This window comes from Penicillium cosmopolitanum (genome assembly GCF_028827165.1).
Source record: "Penicillium cosmopolitanum strain IBT 29677 chromosome Unknown utg000005l:1.0-4006212.0:1.0-4009387.0, whole genome shotgun sequence".
Taxonomy (NCBI): domain Eukaryota; kingdom Fungi; phylum Ascomycota; class Eurotiomycetes; order Eurotiales; family Aspergillaceae; genus Penicillium; species Penicillium cosmopolitanum.
Genome location: NW_026622675.1, coordinates 2139934 through 2159348, shown reverse-complemented (window position 1 = coordinate 2159348; position 19415 = coordinate 2139934).

Here is a 19415-nt window from a genome sequence, read left to right as displayed (position 1 = left end):
ATACTATTTATAGAAGAACTATAGTCTAGTAAGATATAAAGTATAGTCTACTAAAACTACTTCTGGTTCTATAATAAATCTAGGCTAAGTTATCTATAGATTTTATTATAGAGTTACTACTAATAAAGGAAGATAGTTCTTTAAACTTACTAATTATTAGTGATTAACTTACTAAGAGTATAATATTAATTAGTAAAAAAGAGATTATATTATAAGAGATAGTAGAAGTATTTCTAATCTACTTCTATATATATTATAGTTTACTAAAGATAATTACTAGTAATTAAGGGCTATAGTTTATAAATAGATTATAGTAAATAGTATATAAAAAACTATTAATTTAATACTGATTATCTACTACTTTCTATCTATAATTAGATAGAGTAATAGAATAAGTAAACTAGGAAGTAGAAAGGATTATAAGAATCTTTATTACCTATATATAGGATAACTAGAAAAAACCATTACTAATAGTTACAGTAGTAATTAATAACCAGATTACCTTATTAACAGGACTATCTCTTTTCTTCTTTACTACAGATATTATATTAACCTTCTTAGTATAGATAATAATAATATTATAAGACTGATAAGGTCTTACTAGGCTTAGGGGAATATAGATAAAGAAGGAATTATTATAGATAGTTAATTACTGAGTAATCAATAAGATTAAGGACTTTATTGCTTAATTATAGAGGATTCTGATTATTATATTCTTTCTTATTAAGGAGAAGAAGGCCCTATTTAACCTTAGAGTATCTAGATAATAAGGTATTAATTATTATATCAGATATCTAGCTATCCAGCCAGCTATCTAGTATACTGGAGATTCGGCCGGTTATCTAGTATACTGAAGATCCGGTGTTTTTTAGGGTTACTAGGCCTTTAACTATGTCTTAGTTATATCTTTAACTAAATCTTAGATATATAGGATAATATTTATAATATTAATATACTTTGATCTCTTATAGAATTTAGGATTTTTAGCTAATTTCTTAGCTCCTTTATTATCTATTAATATTATTAGTATAGTATTAGTATAACCTAAATTAAGGTAGTTATTTATATATTGTAGTGGGGATCCCTGCTCTCAACATCGGTATCTCAGAGTTAACGTAATTCACCACCGAGTGGGCCACACCACCGAGTGGGCCACCCAACCAATTTTTCGCGTTCAACCGTGTTCATCTATCTTCTATCCACCACCATACCTCTAATTTGCGTCGGATCAAGCCAAGACTCTATCTAACAAGAAGGCCGTCTCTTACTTACTATTCAGGCTATAAAATCCAAATAAATTAGCTCTATTCAGCAAGCTGCAGATCAGTTTTAAGTTCCCCGGAATACACTTACGCGTTGACTATATAGGACTACAAATCACGCTGACATTTGCGCAAATAGCTATAAATTATCCTAAATTAAGGAGAACCTACTTATTCAGTAGATAATATCTATAGATACTCGTAGTAGAGCGCCTAGACATACAATAGTACGAGAAATAGCTAATCTGTTAATCTAAAAGCGTAGCATAAAGGATTTTAAGCTAACAGGCTTGAATTAGGTCACAAAATTTATTAAACGCTATCCAGAGCTTAAATCTTGCTTTTTATAACGATATAACTACTAAAGGGTACTTCAAGAGGATCTAAAGATTATCAAAGAATGGTTTAACCTCGTTCAAACTACAATTCAGCAATACAGTATCCTTATAGACAATATCTATAACTTTAATAAGACTAGCTTTACGATAGGCCTTTACATAACTCATAGAGTAATTACCCGATCAGAATACTATAGACAGAGATTAGTTTTACAGCCAGGAAACCGTAAGTAGGTAACTACAATTAAGTTAATTAGTACTTCAGGATAGGCTCTTCCACTAACACTAATCTTTAAGGGTAAGCAATATAACTAAGTATAGTTTTAAGAGCTTCCTTATAACTAGCGTTTTAAGGTTAGCACGAATAGATAGATAACCGATAAGATAGGTCTTTGTTGGCTTCAAAAGCAGTTTATTCTATCAACAAACAGCCGTATATATAGATAATATTGATTATTAGTCCTTAATGGATATAGAAGCTATCTTACACCAGAATTTAACCAAACTTATACAGATCATAATATTATACTAATCTGTATACCCGCATATTCTTCGCATCTTTTACAACCTCTCAATATTAGGTATTTCGCTGTTCTAAAGCACACATATAGTAGCTTAGTCAACCAAAAAATACGGCTCAGAGTCAGCTATATCGACAAATTTGATTTCCTTACAGCTTATCTATAAGCTTATATCAATACATTCAAATCAGACACTATTCAAAATAGTTTCCGAGCAGCTAGATTAGTACCTTTTGATCCTGAACCAGTGCTATCACAGCTTAATATTCAACTCCGTACGCCTACGTCTCCTAGAAGCAGTAGTAGTCAAGCAAGTATATTTTGCCTATATACACCTACAAACGTCGATAAGCTTTATAAGCAAGTATCCTTAATCAAAGCTTTCTTAAGACAACGCTTAAGAAGCCCTCTATTACCTTTACAGGCTGCGCTAAACTAGCTTATTAAAGGCTGTTAAATCACAATACAAAAAGATATCTTTCTTAAGGCAGAAAATACGAGACTATATACGGAAAACCTAAAGCAGAGAAAAAAGCATACTCGTACGAATAGATAGATATCTTATAATAATAGTCTATCCGTACAAGAAGCACTAAAGCTTAAGGAAGCTTATAATACATTCTTTCAGGTAATACCAGGTCTAAGAGTGCCACCAGCGCAGGGAACGTAAATACTAAAGACGCGGGCCCTACCTAAATGTAGTAAATACAGTAAAATAGGGCATAAAAAGAATACTTGTCCAAATAGAGAATAGGGAATATAAAGGCGTTGTGGTTAATATATAAATATAAATGTGCAGAAATAGCGGTTGGGTAGCCTACTCGGTGGTGTGGCCCACTCGGTGGTGAATTACGTTATATAATTATGGCCTTAGCAACAAGGCTGCTGTTTAGTTTAAGGAGGATAAATAGTTTCGTTCTAGATTATTAATTCAATGTATATGTTCTTCCTTACAAAATGTTCTACTAAGACTGCTAAGGTTGCAGTATCGGTATACTGCTTATAAAAGGTTCTATTATTTATTCTCTTATTTCTCTATAGCGTTATGCTTACCTATCGTCTCCTTGTACTCTGTAAGTGTAGTAGTGTTATCTCTTTATAATTAATCTGTCTGCTAATACAGACAGCCTACAAGTATTCCTATCTTATATATAGTATCCCCGGGAAGGCTTAATTAACAAAAGAATAGCTAAGAATAAGAACAATACTAGTATAAGAGTAGGTACAGTATTTAACCCTAAGAACATATAATAATTAGATATATTATAAAGGATAAAGAACAGCTTAATCCTAGGTGGGATTAGCTAATTAAATATTTGAAATATCGGCTGAAAAGGATATCAGAGTATCCCCTTCTACTGAGTATATATAGTTTCTATAATTAATACTTACTAATTAGTATACTAGAGATACTATAGTACTAGAAGGATTTTTATAAATAATACTAAGTTAATTATATAAGATAGTAGTTTAGAGATACCCTAATATTAGCTATATCTAGTATTTAGTACCGTCTAATATTCTATTATTATTTATATTATATTATTTACTAAGGATATAGGTAGCTCTTTATCAGAAAGTAAAGGGTTAGTTTCTTCTGAATTATTACTAAACAGATTACTATTAGAATAGTATTAATTATTAACTGTAGTATTATTATTGTTATTAATAAGGAGTACAGAGTCTTCTGTTCCCTGTTCTACTAAGTTACCTTCTGATACTGTATTATCTTATTCTTCTTATTCTTCTGTACCTTATATTTCTGCTAGAAAACTATTCTTTGTTTTATTATAACTGTCTTTTTCTTCTTCTCTTACTTTATACTGTTTATTAATATCTAAGTCCTGCTTTAATAATTCTGATACTATATTACTTTATTCTTCCTGTTCTTCTGTACTCTATTTTCTAGCAGGAAAATAATCTGCTGTAGATATAGCTATTAATAATAATAAATATCTAAGGGATATAACTATACCTACTGCCGCTATAGAACAGGTTACCTAGTAATATTAACTGCTACCTCTGTTACCTTCTTCTAGACCTAATATTACTTAGGACAAACTACTGCAGTATACAGAACCTTTATCTAAGTCTCTACTACTAATACTATAAGATAAATATCTACTGTAACCCCTATATACGCTGTAGTATATAATATCTTACTCTCCTTCTCTACTGCTAATACCGATACCTATAATAACTTTAATATCTATTCCTAATATACTAGATACTTCTACCTTTAATAAGGCTAGTATATCCGAATTTCTAAGGAAGCTAGAGGATATATACTAGTAAAGCAGAATTATTTATTATACGATTATAATAGACCTACTCCTACAGTATTACTTATAAGCTATGTATAGATAGGTTAAAAGTTATAAGGCCTAGAAAGAAAGAGATTAGTAAGTATTTTATAAGGATTTCCTAGATTATTACTATAACTAGGATAACGAATAATTAAGATATAATAAGCAGTACCTTAATAAACTTACTAAGAGAGATTAATTATTAAATAATAAGATTAGGCACTATCTTAGCAAATTTTATAAGGTCTCTATAGAAGTATTTCTGCTTAGTTATTTAAGTAATAGTAAATAAGCTAATCTATTGATTAAAGATCTTTCTAAGAAATAGTAAGTAAAGATCCTAAAGTATTATACTAAGAGGGTACGTTCTTACTATAATAAGATCTCTTATAATAAGGTATATAAGTAGGTCTAGATAAACCTATATATTAAGGTTAATATATATAAAAAGATAGAGAAGAAAGAAGCTAAGGATATATTATTCTGAATATATATAAGAAGACTTAATAAAAATTAGTTAAGCTTAACAAAGAAAATTTAACAAAATCAGTTAAGCTTAATAAAGCTAGTTAAGAATCTGCTTAACAAAACTAGTTAAGCTTAATAAACTTAGTTAAGAAAAATAAGCAAAACTCTTAACTATTATTAAGCAAGGCCTATACTCTAAGCTTCTAGAGTTCTGCCACAGGCCTATTTAGGTCTAGTCTGTTTAACTATACCGCCTATTATTAATATTCTGCCAGAGGCTTAATTAGGCCTAGTTCAGTTAAGCTTACCGCTTAGCCAGAGCAATATAAAAGGGGCCTGCAACCCCCAGCAAACCTAGCAAAAAAAAAAAACATCTTCTTTTGATCTCTTGATCTAACCTATCGATTACTAAGCCTAAAGGCATCCCTCTAATACTATTTCCTCTTTTGGCAATCACTGAAGCTATTCAAACATCCCCTGATGCTTATAGGACTTCCTGTCTTATAGGTTATGAGCCCGGGGAGCTTAAGGCTTTGAATATCTTCATCAGTTTCCTAAAAAGGAAATACCTATTTACCTATTTATCTGTCTAACCGTTTAACCGTTTAACCGTTTAACCGATCTCTATCTGAGATCTAATCTACCCCTGGTTCTTGGTACCTAGATCTGGTACCTGATCTACTAACCTTATCTGATCTAATCTACCCCTGGTTCCTAGTTGTCCGAAACCTTATATAACCATATATATATATATCTATATATATATATATTGCTATGTCTTCCCTACCACGTATGGAGGTGCCTAAGCTTCAAGGCATCGATAATTATACTACGTGGGCTATTAGAGCTTATGCTCTTCTAACAAAGGAAGATCTAGGGTTTGATACACTAACCCAAGATGGCAATATATCGCCGATTAATGGGTCTATTACACCTGCTAAAAATAGAAAAGCACTAGCTATTATTAAGCTACTGTGTGACGATAATCCCTTGCTCTATATAAGGGATGAAACTAATGCAATAGCAGCGTGGCAAACCCTACATGATATATATAACCCTAAGGGTTTCACTACTGAATTCCTTATATTGAAGGATTTCTTCAATACTTCATTGGACGAATTTGATACAATGGAGGCTTATCTAAGCAAAATAAAATTGCTTATCAACGACCTTAAATCAAAGGATATTATACTACCTAATCAGGTAGTAATTGCCTGGGTTCTGAATAGTCTGAATGAAGAATATTCAGTATTCACTCAAAATATTACGCAATCCTTACGTAATAACCCTAAGGCCTATACCTTTGAAACCTTGGTCAAATGCCTAATTGATGAATCTCGTGGCAAAGATGAAAACGCTATATATAGCATAAAACAAAACAAACAAGGCAAACCAAACAAAAAGCCGTTTCGTCATGCGCCATTCTATCATCCATATGCTCACCAAGGCAAAGTTATGCCTAATAAACAAGGCAGAAACCAAAATATCAAAAAACCTTGGAAAAAACTGCCTTATCAAGGCAAATTTTGCCAAAATTGCAAAATGACCAATCACTATACAGATAATTGCTTCTATTTGTATCCTGATAAGCGTCCTAATTGGTGGCTTAATAGTACAAACAAACCAAATAAGCCTAATCTAATTAGGCAGCAAAAGGATAAGAATATGGCAATAATCAATACTATATTATCAGAGGAAGATACACCAAAAAGATCAGACGAAAACAAAAAATCAGACGAAACTGACCAAACTAGGCCATTTTCAGACGAATTCCTGACTAATCAAGATCTTGATATGGATATTGATAATTTGCTTCTTGATATTGACGATACAGAAGAAGTAAGTGCAAAAAACTGCCCCAATAGCAGAACAAAGCTTACAAACAAAGGTTATTTGAACATTGGTAACAAAAAGTTAACCTATCAAACTGGACCTATTTGTAATTTTGTTATTGATACTGCTGCTACTATATCTGTTATAACAAATATTAGTTATTTCTTCTATAAAAAAGTAGTAGCTGAAACAGTTAACTGGGGCAAAGCACTTAAGATTCCTATCAAATACAAGGGCTCTATTGCTATTAGAACAACTCAGAACTTTATATATATAATGCACAATGTGCTATATATGCCTGAATTAGGTATCAATATCTTAAGCACTAATAAGCTTAAGGGTATATCAATATTCAAAGAAAACTCTGTTTCTATATATAAAAATAATATATTGACAGTCAAAGGTTATAAAGATAACCTATATAGGACAAATACCAATATATTATATATAAAAAATAGTAATAATAATATATATGCTAATACTATATATTGTATAGATAAGCTATACCCAAAAAAGGGGAGTGGCCCCTATAATTTAGGGAGCAGCCCCTATCACTTAGGGAGTGGCCCCTATATTTCGGGGAACAACCCCTGTAACTATAGGGATGGCAGCCCCTATAACTCAGGGAGTAACCCTTATAATAAAGATCAGATGAATAAAAAGATTTTATATACTACTCAGTCATCTAATCAAGATATAATTAATTGGCATAAAAAGCTTGGTCATATAGGTCCTAAGGCCCTATATTATATATTGAAAAATATTGACAATAATATATATCTAGACAATATATATAAGATATTAAATAACTGTGATATCTGCCTAAAAACTAAGGCAAAAAGACAGATAAATAAGGTATCTAAATCACCTATTTTATACAAAAAGGGTGAAAGAATACACAGTGATATAGGTGGACCAATAACACCAAAAACATATAATAATTATTCATATTATATAACATTCTTAGATAAGCATACACGCTATCTATTTGTTATATTATTAAAGAATAAAAATCAGGCTATTCTAGCTTTTCAAAAGATAAGGAATCTGATCAAAAACCAGACTAATACAGATATAAAAGAGATCTTTACTGATAATGGTAAAGAATATATTAATAAGCAATTTAATACTATCACTAATAAGTATGGTATTATTCACTTAAAAAGCCCTATATACACTAAAGAGCCTAATGGCTTTATAGAGCGAATAAATCTTACCTTAATGAATAAGGTAAGGGCTGTCTTAGCCAATAGCAAAGCCCCTAATTACCTATGGGGGGGAAGCCCTATTAGCAGCTGTATATCTATATAATAGGACACCCCATAGTGCTCTAGGGTTTAGAACACCATATGAATTATACTATAATATAAGGCCTGATATAAGTATATATAATAATCTATATATCTGGGGTTCTACTGCTTATTATACAATCAATAAGCAAATTACTAAGCTAGAACCTAGGCAAGATAAGGCTATATTAGTAGGCTATACAGACTATGGCTTCTATAAGCTATATTTACCTAATAAAAGGACTACTACTATAAGCCGAGATGTTACTATTATTAACAACCAATTTTTCGATATTAAAAATAGTACTAGTCTTGGGGACAATACCTATATAGGGGATAACCCAAAAAACCCTATATCAGATAAAACAACCCCTAAAACCCTAAAACCCTATATTAAAACAAGGCAGCGGTTGCATCTGATATAGCACAAAACCCTAAGCATAAAATTGAGGTCCAAATACCTAAGATCACCAATAATATAAATAATATTAATAATATACTATATACTATAGCTGATACAGCTATAGAAAGCCTGTATAGGCCAATAAGCAATAGTATATTACCATTTATCCTAACCATTACTACTGCTAAGGAACCTAATACTTTAAAACAGGCTCTAGAAAGCCCTGATTGTCTATACTGGAAAAAAGCCTGTATAGAAGAAAATAGGGCACTAGTAAGCCAAAATACCTGGGATATAGTGGATATTCCACCTAATATAACCCCTATATCAGGCCGGTGGGTTTTTAAGATGAAACCTACTATAAACAGAATAGCTAATAATACTAGTCATATTACTAATAGCGATAATACTATTCGCTATAAGGCTAGATGGGTTATACAAGGTTTTAATCAGAAATTAGGTATTGATTTCCTAGAAACCTTCTCTACTACATGCCGTACTGAAACCTGGCATATGCTATTAGTAATAGCTGTTAATAAAGGCCTATATATATGGCAATATGACGTCAAAAACGCCTTTTGCCATGCTAATATTGATACTGATATATATACTATATTACCAAAAGGCCTATATACTAACAAAAAGTATCAAAATAAGTGTGCAAAATTAAATAAGGCACTCTACGGTTTAAAACAAGCCCCAAGGCTTTGGAACCAGTACCTAAAAACAGTACTAAAAGACTTAGGTTTTGAAGTATTCATCCTTGATGAAGGAATCTTTATAAATAAGATAATGAAATGTGTACTAATCTGTCATGTTGACGATATATTAGTACTACACCATGACCTAGGCTACATAAAAAGCCTAAAAAATAATATATCTAAATATATTGAATTAGATGAAATAGGTCAAGTGACTACCTTCCTAGGTAATGATATATATTGTGACTATAAATTGAAAAAGATATATATATCTCAGGCAAAATATACTGCCAAATTACTGTCAAAATTCAATATATATAATAATAATAACTATAAACTTAAGCAACTGCCAGGGGAACCAGGTATAAAACTATATAAGAATACTACTACTGCTAGTAATACTGATATCAAGCAATATCAACAAGAAACAGGGTCCATACTATATTTAGCTCTAAAAACAAGGCCTGATATAGCTTTTGCTATATCTAATTGCTTCTCATACATGGCAAATCCTAGTAAAGACCATTTTAAAGCAATTACTTATATATGGTGCTATTTACTAGTATATAACAATATAGGATTAATATATAATTACTCAGGTAATAACCTATATATTAAAGGTTATTGTGACTCAGATTGGGCAAATGATATTAATAATCGAAGATCTACTACTGGCTATCTATTTAGCCTATCAGGTGATCTAGGAATAACCAATCCTATCTCCTGGAATAGTCAGCTCCAAAAAACAGTAGCCCTATCAAGCTGTGAGGCTGAATATATGGCCCTAAAAGAAGCCACTAAGGAAGCTATATATCTAAATAATATATTATTATATATGAATAATATATTACAACTAGGCTATAATAATGATATACCTATTATCCTATTAGATAACGAGAGTGCTAAAAAATTAGCAGAAAACCCTAAATTTCATAAAAGATCAAAGCATATTGATATAATATACCATTACACAAGAGATACTATACAAAATAATATGATAAAGATAGTACCTATACCATCAAAAGAAAATATTGCTGATATATTGACAAAGAATACTACTAAAGAAGTATTTAATAACCTTAAAAATAAGGTTATATCAGATATTAATATATAATATTATATATATATATTCATTATAGTAATCTCTATATTACTATATATAATATAAAGATTATGGGGGAATCTGAATATATATAAGAAGACTTAATAAAAATTAGTTAAGCTTAACAAAGAAAATTTAACAAAATCAGTTAAGCTTAATAAAGCTAGTTAAGAATCTGCTTAACAAAACTAGTTAAGCTTAATAAACTTAGTTAAGAAAAATAAGCAAAACTCTTAACTATTATTAAGCAAGGCCTATACTCTAAGCTTCTAGAGTTCTGCCACAGGCCTATTTAGGTCTAGTCTATTTAACTATACCGCCTATTATTAATATTCTGCCAGAGGCTTAATTAGGCCTAGTTCAGTTAAGCTTACCGCTTAGCCAGAGCAATATAAAAGGGGCCTGCAACCCCCAGCAAACCTAGCAAAAAAAAAAAACATCTTCTTTTGATCTCTTGATCTAACCTATCGATTACTAAGCCTAAAGGCATCCCTCTAATACTATTTCCTCTTTTGGCAATCACTGAAGCTATTCAAACATCCCCTGATGCTTATAGGACTTCCTGTCTTATAATTATCTTTAGAGAGATAATTATCTTTAATATCTTCTCTTACTATTCCTTTAGTTTCTTCTGTTTAATTAGTTCCCAATAGTAATATATTATAATCTCAATATTATACTTAGTCTTATATTTTATACTTTACAAAGGAGGTATATCGGCTACCCTAAGATATAACTATATAATAACTATAAGGGTCTATTTTAGGTTTTATTATCTTAATTATTTTATCTGTTAATTAGTAGGATAGGGGATTAGTTCCCTACAGAAAAAGGATACCTTATAGCCTAGATACCTTATAGCCTAATAACCTTATAAGCTTATAGGCTTAATACTTTATTTCTTTACTTTAGCTAAGGGATAGCTAATCTTCTAGGAGGGATAGTATATAGTAGGGATTCCTGCTCTTAATATTAGTATCTTAGAGTTATATAATTAGAGCCTTGGCAATAAGGCTGCTATTTAGTTTAAGGAGGATAAATAGGTTTATTCTAGATGTAATGGTTACTAAGTTGTCAGGCTAGAGACCTGTGACTAGGCAAGGATATCGGATAGTAGAGATCAGATTAGACAGTTGATACACAGACTGATTCTTGAAGAGATCAAGAATCCTGAATACTTGTGGGATCTTAAATACATTAGGGTTCGGGTGGGCCTCGATATGCAGGTGACTCGAAGGGGATTCGGCTTCGGATCGGCGTCGAGTGTCTGAGGTGTTGTATACTCGGAATCCCGTGACACTAGATTATTAATTCAACGTATATATTCTCCCTGATAAAATATTCTACTAAGGCTGCTAAGGTTATAGTATCAGTATACTACTTATTAAAGGTTCTATTATTTGTTCTCTTATTTCTCTATAGCGTTATGCTTACCTATTGTCTCCTTATACTCTGTAAGTATAGTAGTATTATCTCTTTACAATTAATATGTCTGCTAACGCAATATCTTTTGGTTTATATATATTAAATTTTAATAATAGTTTATTAATATATTTTGTTTAATATATATATAGCTTTTTAGCTTTATAGTCTGTATATATATTATTATCTAAAAATATAGTAATTTAACCTATTTTATCTAATTCAATAGATTTATTTATATTTATAAGACTTTAAAGGTCTTACTAGGCTTAGGGGAATATAGATAGAGAAGGAGTTATTATAGATAGTTGATTACTGAGTAATCAATAAGATTAAGGACTTAGTTGCTTGATTATTGAGGATTCTGATTGTTATATTTGTTCTTATTATTAGGGTAAGAAGGCCCTATTTAACCTTAGAATATCTAGATAATCAGATATTAATTATTATACCGGCTACCTAGTATACCGAAGATCCGACCGGTTATCTAGTATACCGAAGATCCGGTCGGTTATCTAGTTTACCGAAGATCCGGTGTTTTTTAGGGCTATTAGGCCTTTAACTATGTCTTAGTTATATTCTTAACTAGATCTTAGATATTATAGGGTAATATTTATAATATTATTTTTTAAAGCTTTTATATAGGATAGATCCTTATATAATACTAATATATTATCAATATAATATATTAGTATATAACTCTGAATATGTATATAAGAAAAAGATAAGAAGCTCCTAATATAAGAAGGTTTAATAAAAATTAGTTAAGCTTAATAAAGCTGGTTAATAATTCTCTTAACAAAAATAGTTAAGCTTAATAAACTTAGTTAAGAAGTAATTTAATAAGGTTTGTTAAAACTCTTAACTATTGTTAAATAAGGCCTATATTCTAAGCTTCTGGAGTTCTGCTACAGGCCTATTTTGGCCTAGTCTATTTAGCTATACTGCTTATTAATAATATTCTGCTAGAGGCTTAATTAGGCCTAGTCTAGCCTAGCTTACCGCTCAGCCAGAACAATATAAAAAGGGCCTATACCCCCTGGCAAACCTAAGAAGATTATCATCTTCTTTTGATCTCTTTGATCTAACCTTTTGATTACTAAGCCTAAGGGTAATCCTTCAATACTATTTCCTCTTTTGGCAATCTCTGAAGCTATTTAAACATCCCCTGATCCCTGTAGGGCTTCCTGTCTTATGGTAACTTTAAGATAAAGTAATATAACAATACTATAATAATTTTATATATAGCTATATAGGAGTAGAAAAAACAGTAGAATATCTCTTAAGAAACTACTATATCTCTAGTATATATAGAAAGATTAGGAAGTATATTAAAAACTGTAATATCTATTAACAGAATAAGCCTTTACAGTATGCCCTATATAGAGAACTATAAAGCTCTAAGATACTAACCTAACTATAGAAATAGATTATAATTAACTTTATTACTAAACTACTAAAGTTAGATATATATAATATAATTGTATTAGTTATAGATTAACTAATAAAGTACTTATATATAATTCTAATAACAGAAATAATCAATATCAATACTATAGTATTCTTATTATTTAGATATATATTTACTAACTATAGGATACTAGTAAAAATAATATTAGACAGAGATAAGCTTTTTATAAGTAAAATATAGTAATTATTTACAGATTTTATAGATAATAAGTATAGACTCTCTACTGTATACTATTCCTAAATAAATAGCCAGACAGAAAGAATAAACTAAACCCTAGAACAGTATCTAAGGTATTATATAAACTATTAACAGAATAACTAGGCAGAACTATTACTACTAGTATAATTTATATATAATAATACTATATATATTATAAATATTATTATAATCTAAGATCTAGTTAAGGATTCTAAATATATATACCGAAGTATAACTAAAATCTAGTTAAATATCTAGTTATACCTATACCTAGATATAACTAAAGTCTAGGTAAAAAGCCTAGTAATAATACCAGATTATTAGCATACTAAATATCTAACCGGATATTCAGTATACTAGGTATCCAACTGGATATTTAGTATATTAGATAGCCGGCCAGATAGCTAGATAACCAGCTATCTGGTATAATTATTCTAAGGTTAAATAGGGCCTTCTTCCCCTAAGAAATAAAAGATATATATATATATATATATAATAATCAGGATCCTCTATAATCAAGCAACTAAGTCCTTAATCTTATTGATTACTCAGTAATCAACTATCTATAATAATTCCTCTTTTATCTATATTCCCCTAAGCCTAGTAAGACCTTTATAGTCTTATAGGTTATAAGCCCGGATTGTCTATATCTGGCTATACTACCTTTTTATATATACTTTTTACCCTCTTTTTTATTTATTTCCTGTTTAGGAACTTTTAAAGCCTAAAAATACTAAATCTAAGATAATCCTGTATTTCAGCCGAATCTTAACAAACCTTAAAAATATATAAAATCTATTGATATATATATATATATATATATTATATACTATAGTAAATCTTTAAAAAATTAAGGTACCTAAGCTCTTAGGTATTAAAAATTATACTATATAGTTAATTAGGGCTTACACTCTATTTGTTAAAGAGAATTTAGGGTTTAATACCCTAGACCTAGATAAAATAATATCTAATAAAACTACTATAACTCCTATAGAAAACAGAAAGATACTAGCTATTATTAAGCTATTATATAATAATAATCCTTTATTATATATAAAGGATAAAAATAGCGCTATTTAGGCCTAGAATATCCTAAAGAAATTATTTAATCCTAAGGGTTTTACTACTAAATTTCTAGTATTAAAAGAATTTTTTAATACTACTCTAGAAGATTTTAATACTATAGAGTAATACCTTAATAAGGTAAAACTACTTATTAGTAATCTAAAATCTAAGAAGATTATACTACCTAATTAGGTAGTTATTACCTAAATTTTAAATAGTCTAGATAAAGACTATTTAGGATTTATATAAAATATTATATAATCCCTGTATAATAATCCTAAGGTACATCCTGTTCTAAAAGTTCTTACCTACCTAACTTATCTATACCAAAACCTAATAGTTTTAACACTATAAAAATCAATAAATTCTAATTATAACTAATTTTTTAAAAAGTATTATTAGATAAAGAATTACTTAAGCTTTATTTTTTATTTAGAAAGTTTTTCTATACTTATTTTACTTATAGTATAGTTTTCTGTTAAAGTTAGATATTAGTTTTTTCTATAATTTAATCTAGACTTTTATATAGGCCTATATAGTAAAAGCTAATCTTAGAAAATATAGTAAGCTTTAGCAGAAAATTACTCTATAGATAAAATAGATATAGAAAACCTTTCTATATAGAAGAAAGAGCTTAAGTAATTTTCTATCTAATAATACTTTTTAAAAAACTAGTTATAATATAAATTTATTGATTTTTGTAGTATTAAAACTATTAGGATTTAGTATAGATAAGTTAGGTAGGTAAGAACTTTTAGAACAGGATATATATACTATTAATTTATTAATAAAGTCTCTTATTAATAAATTATATAGTAAAGAAGATAATACTATTTATAGTATTAATAATACCTTCTTTAACAAAAATAATATAAATAAAATTACTAAAAAACTATTATAAAACTAATTATAATATTAATAATTATTATTTCCTATATCCTAATAAGTATCTAGATTAGTAGAAATTAATTAATATAAATAATATAAATAATAAAAATAATAAAAATAATAAAAATAATAAAAATAATAAAAATAATAAAAATAATAAAAATAATAATAATAATCAAAATAATTAAAATAATCAAAATAATCAAAATAATTAAAATAATCAAAATAATTAAAATAATCAAAATAATCAAAATAAAAACCTATAAAATAATAATTAAGTTATTATTAATACTATTCTATCTAATTTAGATAATTTTAATACTATATCTATTTAAGATATTAATATAGAGATTAATAATTTTCTATTAGATCTTAATAATAATATAAGTATTAATAATATCCCTAAAAATAATAAAAATATACTTATAAATAATAAAGATTATCTAGGTAAACTACCCTATTAGATTAGACTTATTTATAATTTTATTATTAATACTACTACTACTATCTCTATTATTATAAATTTAAATTATTTTTATTATAAATAAGTAGTAAATAAAATTATAAACTAGGGAAAAGTACTAAAAATACTAATAAAATATAAAGAAACTATTATTATACAGACTAATCTAAACTATATATATATAATATATAATGTACTATATATACCTAAATTAGGTATTAATATACTAAGTACTAATAGACTAAATAATATATCTATTTTTTGAGAAAATAGTATATATATATATAATAATAAAAAACTAATAATAAAAGGATATAAAGATACCCTATATAAAACTAATACTAATATACAATATCCTAATAAGATATTTAATATAAAATATTAAAATAAGCTACTATATCTAGAAGATAAAGATATAGAGATAAATAACTAGTATAAAAGACTAGACTATATTAGTCCTAAAGTCTTTAAATATATACTAAGTAATATTATAAATATAAAAATATTAGATAAATACCTATATAAAATAGTTAAAAACTGTAATATATACCTAAAATCTAAAGTAAAAAGATATATAAATAAAAGATCTAATAATACTATTCTCTATAAAAGAGAAGAAAGAATATATAGTAATATAGATAGTTCTATAATACTAAAAATATATAATAACTATATATATTATATAATATTTTTAGATAAGTAAACCTACTATCTATTTACTATATTATTAAAAAATAAAAACTAAGCTATTATAGCCTTAAAAAGAATAAAAGCCCTAATAAATAACTAAATTAGTATAAATATAAAATAACTATTTACTAATAATAGTAAAGAATATATTAATAAACTAATTAAAAATATAATAAATAAATATAGTATTATATATAATACTAGTCCTGCTTATATAAAAGAGCCTTATAATCTAATAGAGTATATAAATCTTACCTTATTAAATATGGTAAGAGTAATACTAGCTAATAATAATTATTCTAAATATCTATAGGGTAAAGCCTTATTAGTAGCTATCTATCTATATAATAAGATACTATATAGTACTCTAGGGTTTAAAATACCCTATAAGTTATATAACAAAATAAAGCCCTCTATTAATATATATAATTAATTAAAAATATAGGGTTCTACTACCTATTATACTATTAATAAGTAAATAACTAAGCTAGAACCTAGGCAGGAAAAAGCTATATTAGTAGACTATACTGATTATAACTACTATAAGCTTTATATATCTAATAAAAAGACTATAATAATATTAAGGGATATTATAATCCTAGAAAATAAATACTATAATTTTAATAGTTATAAGACTGATAAGGTCTTACTAGGCTTAGGGAAATATAGATAGAGAAGGAATTATTATAGATAGTTGATTACTAAGTAATCAATAAGATTAAGGGCTTGGTTGCTTAATTATAGAGGATTCTGATTGTTATATTATTACTATTTTATCTAGGGGGGAGAGGTCCTATATATAATCCTTAGCAGGTATAATTAAGCCCTAACGGTATAATTAGGCCCTAGTAGTATAATTAAGCCCCGGTGGTATAATTAGGCTCTGACAGTATAATTAAGCACCGACAGTATAATTAAGCCCTGTCGGTATAATTAGGCTCTGTCTCTAGTATACCAAAGATCTAGTAGTTTTTTAGGGTTATTAGCTTTTAACTAGATCTTAGTTGATCTTTAACTAGATCTTAGATATTATAGGATAATATTCATATCCCCCTTCTATCTTTATATATATATATATATATATAAGGATTATCTTTGAATATTAGTTATTATCTTTAGTATATTATTATATTTTTAGTAAGTATATCAGCAATATTATCTTTTAAGGGTATTAGTACTAGCTTGATTTAGTTATTTTGTATAGTATTCCTAGTAAAATAATATATTATATTAATATACTTTAATCTCTTATAGAATTCAGGATTTTCAGCTAATTTTTTAGCTTCTTTATTGTCTATTAATATTATTAGTATAGTATTAGTATAACCTAAATTTAGATAATTATTTATATATATAAGTATATTATTTAGATATATTACTTCTTTTGTAGCTTCTTTTAATACTATATATTTAGCTTTATAGCTTAATAAAGCTACTATTTTTTAAAGCTAACTATTCTAGGATATAGGATTAGTTAGGCCTAGATTACTACCTAGGCTAAATATATAGCTAGTAGTAGATCTTCTATTATTAATATTATTTACCTAGTTACTGTTATAATAATCTTTAATATATAGGTTATTATATAAGTAGTTATATATTAGACCTTTATTATTATATTTTAGTATATAATACTATATATAGTATATAGCCTTAAAATATTCTTTACTAGGATTTAATATAAATCTAGTATAATATAATACAGAAAAGACTAAATTAGGTCTTATTTTTAGGGCTAAATATAGTAGAGAGCCTATTTCTTTTTAATATTCTTTTATATTAGTATTACTAGCAGTAGTAGTATTTTTTATTAATTTTATTCCTGGTTCTCTAGGTATATCTTTTAGTTAATATATATTATTATTATATATATTAAATTTAGATAATAATTTATTAATATATTTTGTTTAATATATATATAGCTTTTTAGCCTTATAATTAATATATTATTATCTAAAAATATAGTAATTTAACCTATTTTATCTAATTTAATAGATTTATTTATATTGTTTTTTAAGGCTTTTAATATAGGATAGATCTTTATATAATACTAGTATATTATCAATATAATATATTAGTATATAATTATCCTTTTTATTTATATATATTCCTTTGTTATATAGAAATACCTTAAAATCTAGTAATTCTAGTACTGATTTTAGGTATTAATACTATAGTCTAGGGGATTATTTTAACCTGTATAATGCTTTATTAAGCTTTATATATTTATTATTATATTTAGGATTATTATATAATCCTATTAGTAATATAGTATATATATTAGTATCTATATTAGTATAGCAGAAAGTATTTTTAACGTTATATTGCTATATATATAGGCCTTTATTAACAGCTATTAGTAATAGTATATACTATAATTCTGTTCGGTATGTTATTAAGAAGGTTTCTAGGAAATCTATTCCTAATCTTTAATTAAAACCTTATATAACCTATCTAGCTTTATATCTAATAGTATTATCACTATTAGTAATATAACTAGTATTATTAGCTATTCTGCTTATAGTAGGTTTTATCTTAAAAACCTATTAGCTATTTATAGGGGTTATATTATTAGGTATATTAACAATATCCTAGGTCTTTTGGCTAACTAGGGCATTATTTTCAGCTATATAGGCCTTTTATTAATATAAGCTATCAGAGCCTTCTAGGGCCTATTTTAGTGTATTAGGCTTCTTTATAGTAGTTATAGTTAAAATAAAGTTTAATATACTACTATATATAGGCCTATATATAGCTTCTACTGCTGTATCAGACAGAGTATAGAGTATATTATTATTACTATTATTATAGTATATATTATTTTTTATTAGTATTTAAACCTTAATTTTATGAGAGAGATCCTCTGCTATTTTTATATATTCTTTTACTTTTATATTTATCTTATATATTAAGGGTTTAGGGTCTAGGGTTTTTAGGGTAACCCTTTTATTCTTATTTAGATATATATTAGTTATATTATCCTTAATACTATCAA